Source organism: Spermophilus citellus, assembly GCF_964194105.1.
Source record: "Spermophilus citellus genome assembly, chromosome: 1".
Taxonomy (NCBI): Eukaryota; Metazoa; Chordata; class Mammalia; order Rodentia; family Sciuridae; genus Spermophilus; species Spermophilus citellus.
Genome location: NC_138182.1, coordinates 111,974,204 through 111,986,702, shown reverse-complemented (window position 1 = coordinate 111,986,702; position 12,499 = coordinate 111,974,204).

Below are 12,499 nucleotides of genomic sequence, written 5' to 3'. Positions count from 1 at the left end.
AAAGTCCACTGTTTTTCAGTCTAATGATAAGAATGGTTAAATAACAGGGAAAACAATACATGCTAGTCTCCTGATAAACATTCTGGTGCTTTTTGCTACTGTATCATTGCCCTCCCCAAATTCACTTTTTAAGAACAAATATCTCAAAATTTTTAAAGAAACACACAATTTAAAGTTGAAGTATCTCATGAAGGTATAAAAACAAAAACAAAAATCAGAAAGGCAAATCAAATACTGTCACCTGGAAACACCAAGTTTTCCATCAAAGTGACAAAATAGCAATGATTTGGGGAACCAGCTGCTGTGACTACACCCTTAACATTTGTTATAGCAGTAAAACATCTGTAACCTCAAAAGTATAATCAACATAGCTTCCACTGAAATATCTTTGAGTAAGATGGAGAATTAAAAAAAAAATAGAGGATGGGTGGAATTTAACCTATAACAGCCCATGCATGAATGATCTTTACTGACAAGAATGTTGTTGAAGAAGAATGAAGCATGCATTGGAATAGAGGAAAAGTGGGTCAGGAAAATACAATGTCTCTGCAGCCAGAGAATGTTACTCTGGCTTCTGCAATATATCATGCCACTGTTGGAAGAGTTCTGATGTCCAAGTGCCCAAATAAATAAGGGTCATAAAGAATAAAATTTTGTTTTGTTTTGTTTTCTTACCTCTGTATAGTGAAAACTAGTGTTTGCTTTCCTGAAGTGGTAACTATAGCTATCTAGAGATTTTTATTTTCTGTTTTATAGCTTAGATAACTGAATATGATTTAATGGTTTATAAATAGTTACCATGAGTTAGGAACTATATTTAACATTATGTGAGACTTAGGTAGAGATAAAATACAGGTTAGCTTCCAAAGAATTAATAAGTGAAAACAGAGTATAAGATTTTTCATACATGCCTACAATCCAATGAAAATGATATAAATAATACAATGAAGTGGTACTGGCATTAGGAGAAGAGAATTCCTATCAGTGCACTCTCCTTGATGGAAGTGATACTAACACTTTACATTGAGATTAGAGTTGGTTTTAATGGGCAAGCCAGGAGCAGTTTACCAGGAATGTAAATAAAGAAGAACAGTTCTAACACAAGCTCTGGCAACAGCTACATTCAAATTTGGCTTTGTTATAAGTTAAATATTTCATAACAACCAAGAGGGTATTTTAGAATCAGACCATAAGGGACTTGTGCTAAAATGTTTGGACTGTTTTTCTTCTAATGGAAATGGGGAAACCCTGGAGGTTTTTATACAGAAAAGTGACATGTCAGAATTGTGTTTTCTGAGCATGGCATGATGAACTGGTGGATCTGGGACAAAGATTAGTGAAAACACATGAAGGAAAGTCAGAGTAATCTGTGGCTGTGGGCCTCTTCCTGCTCTATGATGTGTCAGAAGGCTGAGATTAAATAACCCTCGGTTACTATATAAATCTACTTTCCATGTAACCTCAATGTCATATCTATTAAACTCTATGATTAAAATCTGTTTTCCACCCTTGTCAGCACAGTGGAGTAAATATGTAGCCAAGGAAGCTGAGTGTGAGCACCATCTGAAAAATGGTTATGTTGTGTTCCAAATCCAGAACTGTGACTTGGTCAAATTCAGGAATAAAGAAAACTGACTTTGATACAACATGTTGTATTTCTAACAGTAAAACTAGAACAGAAATTATTTTGATTAATCAAAATAGGTGAAAACCAGAAGGAAGACTGAAATAGTAAACAAAAACCATAAGACATAAGAAAGTATTGAAAGTCTAGTTTAATTTTTTTTGTATATTGCATCCAATTTTAACCTAAATTATACAAAACTATTTTTTTGTGTGTTCTACCCCCCAAAAAAATGTTTGTTTTAAATTTAGGGTCAGAGAGACTATCTGTAAAAGTTTTATGCTTTAGTCCCACAAAAAAAAATTCCAGGGACATTTTTAAATTATTTCCCAAAATAGCACTATTTTATAGTTGTTATTAACTTCCAATTTACAGGTGGGGAAACAGTTTCAGTGAGATAAAATGATTCAGCTATAAAACAGCAGTTTAAAGCAGCGGTTTTAAAACATTTGGTTATAAAACAGCAGAGGCAAAGCTAGAACCAAGATTATGAAATCTAAATTCCATACTTAAACTTTTCACTAGTGTTGCATAAAGTTTGATTAAGCCTACTTTATAAAAGAGTCACAAAGCAAGCAGATTTATTTTTATCAGTGGATGATACCCAAGTTTATGCTGAGGTTCTGCTCCTTAACTAACTTGGCATGCTCATCTACAAATTGTTAATTACTTTTTACTTCATTGTAAAATAATGTTTGTTGTTATCTTCATTATGATTATTGCTAGAGTAATAAAATAATATGATATGAACTCCAAATCTTGAAGCATTATATAAATCAGGCTTAATATTTTATTAATATTACCAAAGCTTAATTAGTATTTTATGAAGCATTGATAATGATGATAGTAACTGTATATAGGCTTATACTTTGTTCTTAGTGTGTTCTATTGTTTTTATGTTTAAATGAGCCTGGTTATTTCCATCTAAATACATATGATTTCAGTTTTGGAGCCAAAAACCTACTGTAATTGTAACATAACAAGCAGTTGAAATATTGGTAGACATTTGATACTGAAACTCTACAGACATGGTTTGATTTTTCAAAACAGGTAGCCTTCTTTGCATGTATTTAGACAAATTACTTAGCTTGAATAAAATATTTCTATATTTACCAAATGAGGGTTAAAACATGTACTTAAATTTATTATAAGGATCTGAGAGTGTGCACATAAAGCTCCTCATATTTAGGCAGTGCCCAGTGAAACACAGATATTATTGTGGTTTAGACATTAATTTTCTATTTGATTCCCTTGTGTAAATGAAATTGTCACAATAACACATAGAAAACCAAAGTCTTTGAAAAGGAATTTTAATTTTCTTTCTGAAAATGTAATAACAATAACAAAGATGTCAGTTATAGGGGCCCAGAATTACAAAGTCCATACTCTGAAGTCATTTATTTGACCTTAACTACCTTATCAGTACTGGTGAACACTGAATGAGATGCTGATGAGAAAATTGGCCTTACGCTTGTGTGATTGAGATCCATATTCCAAAACAGTCTTGTATTTTATATATACAGATGATATTTTGTGATCACTATATGTTAAACTCGCATATACATTGAAAGTTTATATTTTAGTTTATTTATAATTCATTATGAGATTCATACTCTCCAAAGGTAATATAAATGAAATAGTTACTAATAAAACTGTACTAAACAATAGCCTTTCTTTGATGAATGCTTATATATCTTGGAATCATAAAGTGAATATTTTTTGAGGTCTGACCCTTCAGTTTCATTCTTGCTCTTCTCTATTAGCTGTGTATGATTAGATAACTTAACTTTAAATTTCAGCTTCTTCATCTGGTAAAAAAATTAAAAAGGACTAATACTCAACTCTGAAGGTCACAAAGATTAATAAAATCATTTATGTTGAGCTGGGACTGTAGCTCAGTGGTACAGTACCTGCCTGGCATGTGTGAGACACTGTATTCAATCCTCAGCAGCACATAGAAATAAATAAATATAGATATTGTGTCCATAAAACTAAACAATTTTTTTTAAAAAATCATTTATGTAAAATGCTCAGGACAATGCCTTGTACATTGAGCTAAGCACCCAAATGCCCTAATTCTTTCCATTGTCAGGACAGAAACCATCACTGTGCAGTTTGTTGTCCTATAGAAGATGGCCCTGGGCTGAATCTGCACTGCCTTGAGTATTTCTTTGTGTACAACACACACCCACTGACTTTCTTGACTGCTGGTTTTAAAACCAAGATTTCTTTTCCAAAATACATTAGAATTTATGATGCCTATTTGAAATTGCTGATTCTTTGATTATAAACCAATAACAGTTTTCTATTTCTGGCTTATAAATGCCTAAGTGTGTTTTCAGTACCAAATTTAAAATATTTAAATAATTTAAGCTACTTTATAAACATAAAACCAACTTAGCATCTGAAATGGACCCATAATTTTTCACCTCTGGTTTCTCTGTCTCCCAGAGTGCACTCTTCCAAGGGCAAATCTGTTTTTCCTTTGAGAATCCATAGGCATGAATTTGTGAGCTGCTCTCAAAATCTAGCCTCATTAAGCCTGATCCTTTTTGGAATCCCACTAAAGTATTTGCTTCAATAATTTATTTTGGGAACTGGTTACAGGGGCCAATTTGGTTTTATTCAGAGAAGTATTTCTCTTCATTCATTCTTAATTTCTTTCCTTTTAATGTTATTGTACCTTACTATTACCATGCAACAAATTAATATTCTCTGTACCATTCATATGATAAAGGAACATATGCATACATGAACATCTGCATTATTCTGTAATGTTGATATTTTATTAGAATATTAACAAATGTGAAAATAAGATAAATTAACTCTACCTTATTCATAAATTATACATTAAAGGCTCATTTGAAAACTTTTTACTTTGAATAGGGAGTCAAATTTCTACAACAATGATTTAAGAAGTTCAGCTCAACTCAATATAATATGGAGCATACACTATGTGTCAGATTCTATTTTCTCTTTGCTACTAGGAACATGACCTCTGACCTCATTCATGAATTACATATATCTGAGAACTTATGCTAAACACTAAGCTTATATATACACCATCTCATTTCTCCCTTACAACTTGCCCAATGAAGCAAATGTAATTGTTACACTCATTTTATAAATAAGGATCCAAGGCTTATAGGTATTTAGAATGTTGCTCAAAGTCAGAAAGGCAGCAAGTGGGAGAATTCTTATTTGAAATCAGATTTTCCAGGTCTCAAACTGTGTATGCTTTATGCATGTACAACCCTGTCACATTGATTCCCACTATTATGTGTAAGTATTATGCACCAATATATTTTTAAAAATATATATATTCTCGCTGGACATGGTGGCCTGTAATCCCAGTGGCTTGGCTGACTAAAGCAGGAGGATAGAGAATTCAAAGCCAGCCTCAGCAAAAGTAAGGCACTAAGCAACTCAGTGAGACCCTATCTATAATAAAATACAAAATAGGGCTGGCTCCGTGGTCCAGTGCCCCTGAGTTCAATCACTGGTACACCCCCCGCCCCAAATTCACATTCTCACCCATTAGAGGTGCTATTTGTCTATGTCCTCATTTTTAAGCAACACTGTTGCCTAGATGGGTATATGTAAACTAAACTGATTACCTAATTACCATTTACAAAATTACTTTCTTCAGTCGTGTCCTTCAGGGTGTTGAAAACCCATCTATCTCACCCTTCTGGAAATTAGCAGGGTCCCCCTCCATACTCAGACCTAAAAATTGGCCAGCTGGCCTCAGTACTAGTGTGATGCCTGTAGAATAGACATGCCACTGGAAGGCAGGAGAAGGGTATTGAGGTCTTTTGAAAGGTGAGAACCTTTGAAGGGAAATTTGGATAAAGAGAGTCTGGGCCCCTAGCGTGGATTGGTTCATCTTTTTCCTCTATGTACAACTTCGAACATAGATATTTTAGGAAGAAAATTATAAATGGAAAGGAATTTCAGGGAAAAACAGCAAACAAATGAAAGAAGAAAATGGACAGAAATTATAAAATAATATAGTTGCTATCTCTGAAAAGAATATCTGAAAAGAATAGTATTTTTAAAATTCTCTAAAGGTAGATTTCTATTATTTATAAAGTCATTTCCACTTCAAATGAAAAGCTCATGTCTGTTTAACTTTGACTCCGACTCTAGGTGTTTAAAAAGACAAGGCAGATGTGATGGGATACATTTTAAGAGATCACATTTTTATTCACACAGACTTGATTGTGTGGCTAAGGGATGCTTCGAACCTCCATGTTGGATCCTACATGGCCTGAATAGGATGTGAGTTTCTGAAGCAAACCTTGATGCCTGAATACATTTCAAATTGGCAGAATAAGTCTGAATGTTTTCCTGATGACAGTTGCATAGGCTAATCCATGGAAACTTTTATTTATCTCTACATTATACAAATGTACTATTCTGTCATTAGAAATCATCTGAATAATTACCAAGCACAAAAGCTGCATCATGATTAAAACATGAAATACAGAGGATGTTTGTAAGAAAATTATCAAGATTTCTTTGAACTTTGAATTCCACAAGAGTAAATTTCTTCAGAGATTACCACCTGGGGAGAGCATGACTGTCTAATCATAATAAAAGTCTTCCTTTCTATGTTTACAAAATTGACTGATGTGATTTCCAGAAAAAAATCAGACAATTCAGAAGTTGGGGAAAAGACAAAATAATGTTCTTTAAATGTCTTAAATGATTCCAGCTTTATCCATTCTTAATTAAGATCAATATCTGAGTCTGAACTAGTTGTAGATATTCTTGTGGTGGTGGTGTTATAATGCCTATGCATGAATAAACTATCTTGAATAAAAATCAAAATAAAAAGAAAATTTTAAACCCGAACAAACCATTGGATAAAATAAATACTAAAATCTCTGAATCTATACCAGTTAGAGTTGTCTCTGTGAAATTATTTCAGATAGTTTAAAACTCATGGGACCTTAAGGCTGGGAATCTTTTGTAGTTTATTCTCTGATGGTTAACGGGAAAATGGGGAAATTAAACCAAGAGAAATTATGGATTACTCAAATGACAGAGGTTAGCAAAACTGTTATTAGAAGCCACTCTTTTCAGAGTACTGTTTATTTTTCTTTCTACTCTTTTTTTCTATGACTATTTAATATAATCATCCTTAAAATATTTTTAAAAAGCTTTTGTCTTTATTCTTATTTATAAGAGGTATTAGTAATGAATATTTAGGGTAATTTGTTTACAATTTAAGAAACTATGATATTCAAAAATTTTTTGTTTTAAAAATTTTATGGTGGCTACCAGAGTGTTGGAGCTATCTTCTGAAAACTAGAAAATTTAAAATCTAAACTTATAATAAACTAAAATAGTAGAGAGGGTATGTGGGGGTAGGAAAGATGATGGAATGAGGTGGAAATCACTATCCTAGGTTTATGTATGACTGCACATATGCTGCAGCACTACATCCTGTACAACCATAGAAATGTAAAGCTGTGCTACAATTGTGTACAATGAATCAAAATACATTCTGCTGTCATATATATCTAATTAGCATAAATAAATTAATTTAAAAATAAAATAATTGTAACAATGCTTACGCATCAGGAAAATCAAATGAAGGACTAGATTATCTACACTTGGATGAAAGCTGTTAGTTGTACTCTTGTCTGCATGAAAGAGCCAACCTGGGTAACAACCAGGCTGTCTGATGGCCAGTCTGCCCATATTTTCTCAGCTGGACTTGTAGGGTGGTCTCCATAGGCCTCAAGAGCTCTTTTTCCAGATGTCCTCACCTCTCCTGCACTCTGTCCTCCCATCACTAGCCAACTTGCCCACCCTGAACATCTAACTTAGCTCCTCTCTCCTCTCTAAACCTAGGAGAGAGTCAGGGATGGGAAGATGTTCAGAGTCTGGGGAGAGCTCATGCCTTGAGCAAGAGAAAGAGGAGGCAGCATCATGGTCAGGGAAATATTTGTAATATTTTATAAAATAAAACTCAATCCCATTATATTTTATTATAGCAAAATAAATGAGCCAACTCTGTTTTTCTCCTAACATATTAGAACTGCTAACTTGACATAGTACTAAATAGATGTCACATGCTTTTGTTTCCTGAATATATCCCACCCCTAAATAATTTAGTTTTTGTGTATTACACACACACACATGCACACACACACACAGTTTTTCCTGCTTTTTACATTTTAAGTATTGTTAAATATACAAAGTAAGACTTTCAGTAAAAAATGTGAGCTCTTTCTCCTTGAATGGATGTATACAAATACAAACATCAAAAGAAATCTGACACAGCTTTAACTAGTCTCCTGCAGTTCCCTCTGTGTTTTCATGCCAATTCTCAACATTCATTTTTATTATCTCAATACTTTTTCTCTGGTCAACTCAGTTCTTACACAGAGATTTGCTCCCTGAATAACACAGTCAACCTCTCAACTCCTGTTTTGTCATACTTCTATCTATACTTGTTGACTAGAAAGTTGCTTTTGGCCATTTCAGCTGTAAAGTCAAGTGTTTGTGTTTAGAGAAATGCATCTCGATATTTGAATGCTTTTGAAATTAATCAATTGAAAATATCCCAGGGAAGTGGTGATGATTTAAATGGTTTAAATTCAAATATTTGTTACTTATTCAAAAAATAGGTAGGATCTTCAAAATTAAGAGGGACCATGATGCTTGAGGACAATATTTCTGTCACTCAAAAGTACAACATAAACCCAAGTAAATAAAAAAACAGAAAAAAATATATATATACAACAAAAGAAAAGGCAGTACGTCATAATTTTTGAAAAGTCATAGACAAAAGAAAGAGAAATTTTAATGACTTCTTGGCTTAATTAACTTTCATTTCCCTCTCTATACTAAATATGTTGATAGGTTGAGAAAAAAAAGATTAATAAGAAATAGCATGAAAAAAACCTTAATATCTGTCCTGCACCACATGAAGAAAAGTGAAAAATGGAGTGAAGCAAAGGAAAATATTTTCTTTAATACAGATCTCAGAGAGGAAATCTTTGCTTGCCCTAGTAAGTGCTAAGTGTTCTGACCTCTATCTCTCTGTTCTATTTCAGACCACCCCCTTTTAATACAGCCAGACCTGCTTTGTTTTCTTAGTTCACCATCGTTGAAACCCTAAGATGTGTCTGAAGCTTGATCATTGCCAGAAATGTTCTTCAACAGATCTTCACATAATTAACTCATTTTATTTCTGTTTAGATTTTCATTCTAAAAGTGAGTGCTGTAGTAAAGATTCATAATATGATGAACAGCAACATTTGTTCTAATGCCTAAGCCAGAATAAGGTTTGCCTTTGGTAGGATTAGCGATGGGTAAGTGGACTAACTAGAAGTATTTCTAGATAAGGACTTTGCAGATATGTTTCTGTTTTTCTTAGTCTGTGTGTAGGAGTGTGTGTGTGTGTGTGTGTGTGTGTGTGTGTGTGTGTATTTCTAAATCTGGATGTCAGTTCATTAATGTGTCTCTTTTTATGAAAATTCATTGAACTGTATGATGATTATATTCTGCATATTTTATATATATTATATTTTGACAAAAGGCAGAAAAATATACATACACAATTATAAATAGGAATCCATGTTATCAGAAAATGGATAATCACAAACTGGGGAATAAAAAATAGATGTTCATTTTGATATTTTGTTATGTTTTGATTTTTGGCCCCATTATTTTCTTCTTAGCCTCTTATAATGTTTTTATCCACTTCTAGAATCTCAAATGCCAGGAAGAGAAACCTATGTATCAACCAGTTCTTAGGATATAGACCTGGCCAAACCTTGGGCAAAAAGCGTTTCTCTAGTTCCTTTACCAAACGCTTTTACTCACTTTCACCCTGCTCCAACAACAACCAAAACCAAACCAAACAAAACAAAATCCCACAGTGATAAGTTTTTATTTTTATTTTCTTATTTACAAACCTTGCTGGTGCAGACTTCCAATAACAAGTAGCCATTTTATTTGACTTGTGAGTTTATTTTGGTAAATATTATCTGTGTTCATTAGATATTCTTACTGTAATATTTTAGTTTTTGCTTACAGTATGGGATATATTCATGAGAGCATAGCAAGTAAGAAAATCTGAAATTAGGACTGTGTGGAGACCTGAGTCTGAAGACATGTACTACCGCAAGACAGAAAGCAGCCAGGATTTCAGCAGGAAGACCAAAGGTGTTCCTCTCAGAAGCTGATCAGAACACAGACAAGTCAGATGGTAAAACTGTGACTTTTTGCAATGTGCACTATAACTAACTGGTCTATCTGGACTCAATCATACAAGTCTCCTGATAGCCAGGACTCATTTGGTTTAAAATCAATTAGGTTTCTTTTTTTGTTTGAAAAAAAACAACCCACATTAGTTCCTTTTTCTGAAAATCCCATCTCACAGAATCTAGCCTCTCTTTGTTGAGTAGGATTTCTCTGCCGTAACCAGCACTACTTTGAGATGAACTTTCAATCTTCCAGTCTTTGATTTTTTTCTTAACACAAAATATAATGTGTATCATGTGTATCTAATATTCCATCACTGCCTTCTTATACAGGATGTTTATGCATCTCTCTCACAAATATACTCTTTCATGTGTTTAGCTATTGAATGATTAGATGATTTTTTTAACACAATGAAGAGACTCTGAGTGAGTTTTTAAAGTGATTGGTGCATTTTAATGGTATTTGGGCAAAAATTGTCTGAGATTTTGGAATGGGCTAGGAATGCATTATTATTTCTCAAATCTTAAATAATAAAACAAAGTCCCCTGTTATTAAAAAATTTGATATTCAAGTCACTTTCAGATTGGACTAGATTCAAAGAACAAGGAATGCCTTATTAGCAAATTTAATTAGAAAAGGCATTTAAGATTTCTGCTGTGAACTTTAAAAGTCTCAATATTAATACATAAAATAATATAGGAAATGAGCCAATTGAAATACTACTAATTTTATCATGAACCCTCAATAACTGAATTCTTATTTGTCTATTTTTTTTTCAGTTGAACCTATAAAGAGAGTTTCTAGAATTATAGTCAAATTGTCTGGAAGAAAGTTATAAATCTCCCTACTCTTTTATAATTTTATATTTCTTATTTCTGAAGCTTATCAAGTTATATCATTTCTTCCTGAAAAGTGTTAAACAACATTTGCAATATTGAGCATGAATATCTTATTTGTCATCTGTGAAATAGTAGTCTTTTTTATATAATAAAGTTGTACTTCAAATAAGTGTTAGTCATCTTTTTGTTGTTGTTAAGAAAATACCTAACAAAAACAACTTAGAGGAAGAAAAGTTTATTTTGGACTCATTGTTTCAGAGGTTCAGTTCAATATTGGCTGATTCTATTGCTCTTGGACCTAGATGAGGCAGAAAACATCATGGTGGAAGGGCCTGGCTGAGGGAAGCTATTCAACCAGCACATGGGAAGCAGAGTGGGGGAGAGATAGAGAAGCCAGGGGAAAGATATAGTCCAAGGCCATGCCCCCAGTGACCTCCCTCCTTCAGTCATGCCCACCTGCTATACTAACCACCCAGTAGTCTACTCAGATTCTTAATCCATCAAATGAATTAATCCATAGCACTCATAATCCAGTCTTTTCAAATTTGAAGATTTCTACATTGCCTAACACTTGAGCTTTCTGGGAGACATTCTTAGTTCTATACCATAACAGTAGAATAATACAAGGATTACTCCATCAGTTAAGAAAACTGACCAAAATTTCTCTGTAAGGTATAAGATATATGTGTATATAGATGTACACTTATATGGGGATATAGCAAAATAAATTCCAGGTAAAGGTATTTGTAAAAATATGTAATGACAAAGATAGAAATCTACAAATGTAAGAAAATAAGACAGAATTTACTTGTTGGAATAGTGAAGGCCATTCTTCATGAGACAAGAAACCAGTAATTTGTAAAGAAAATTTTAAAATAATTGTTCTAATTAAACATTTATAATTTTATATGATAAAAATAGTCTAGAAAAAGTTGAATGGCTAGTTATACATGACTATACATTGTGGAAAATAAATACACTATGAATTTAAGGCAAATAAAAAATTTTCTGATTTACAAAAATCTCATTCAAATTAGTAAGAAAATGATAAAAATATATAAAAAAACAAGTGAGTGAGTTATATGCATAATACCTCACAGGATACAAAATTAAAAAATGTTAATGAGTATATCACAACTCAATTTTACATATAATGATTGTATATCAAAATAACAAATAGACAACACTTTAAACCACCAAACTGGTAACTATGTGAAGGTTTTGGTGATAGTCAGTATTGGCAAATATATAGGGAAACAGGATACCTTTTATATACATTTTATATTTAAAAAAATGTGCAAAAGAAGCCAAGATATATGTCCAAGATATGCACTGCAGCATTATTTGCAATGGTAAAACGCTAGAGTATATTAAATATCCATTAGTCATGAGGTAGTTAAAATTATAAGCATCTACTGTTGCTATAAAATGGAATAAGGTAAATCTTTGTGTTTTTATATAGGAGGTATGGGATCCCTTTAAGTGAAGATGAAAAAATGTGTATATGCTATTGTGTATCCTTCATCAGAAGAGTAGTTTTGTTTTTTTTTTTTTTAATGTTATTACCTTTGGGGAAATACACAGAGGAGATTGGATGTGAGAAAGAAGAGAAAGACATTTACATTTCATGTCAGAACTTTTTGTATGAATTTTCTTAGCATTTTCATTTAATATACATTTTATTGTCAGCAGGGGTTTTATGAGTGATGATGGTGTCATGAAACTTTTTGTTTACCTTCCTATAATATTCTTTAATAAGCAAAATAAAAGTATTAAGATTAAGTTAGCCACCTGAAATATTTATCATGAATAT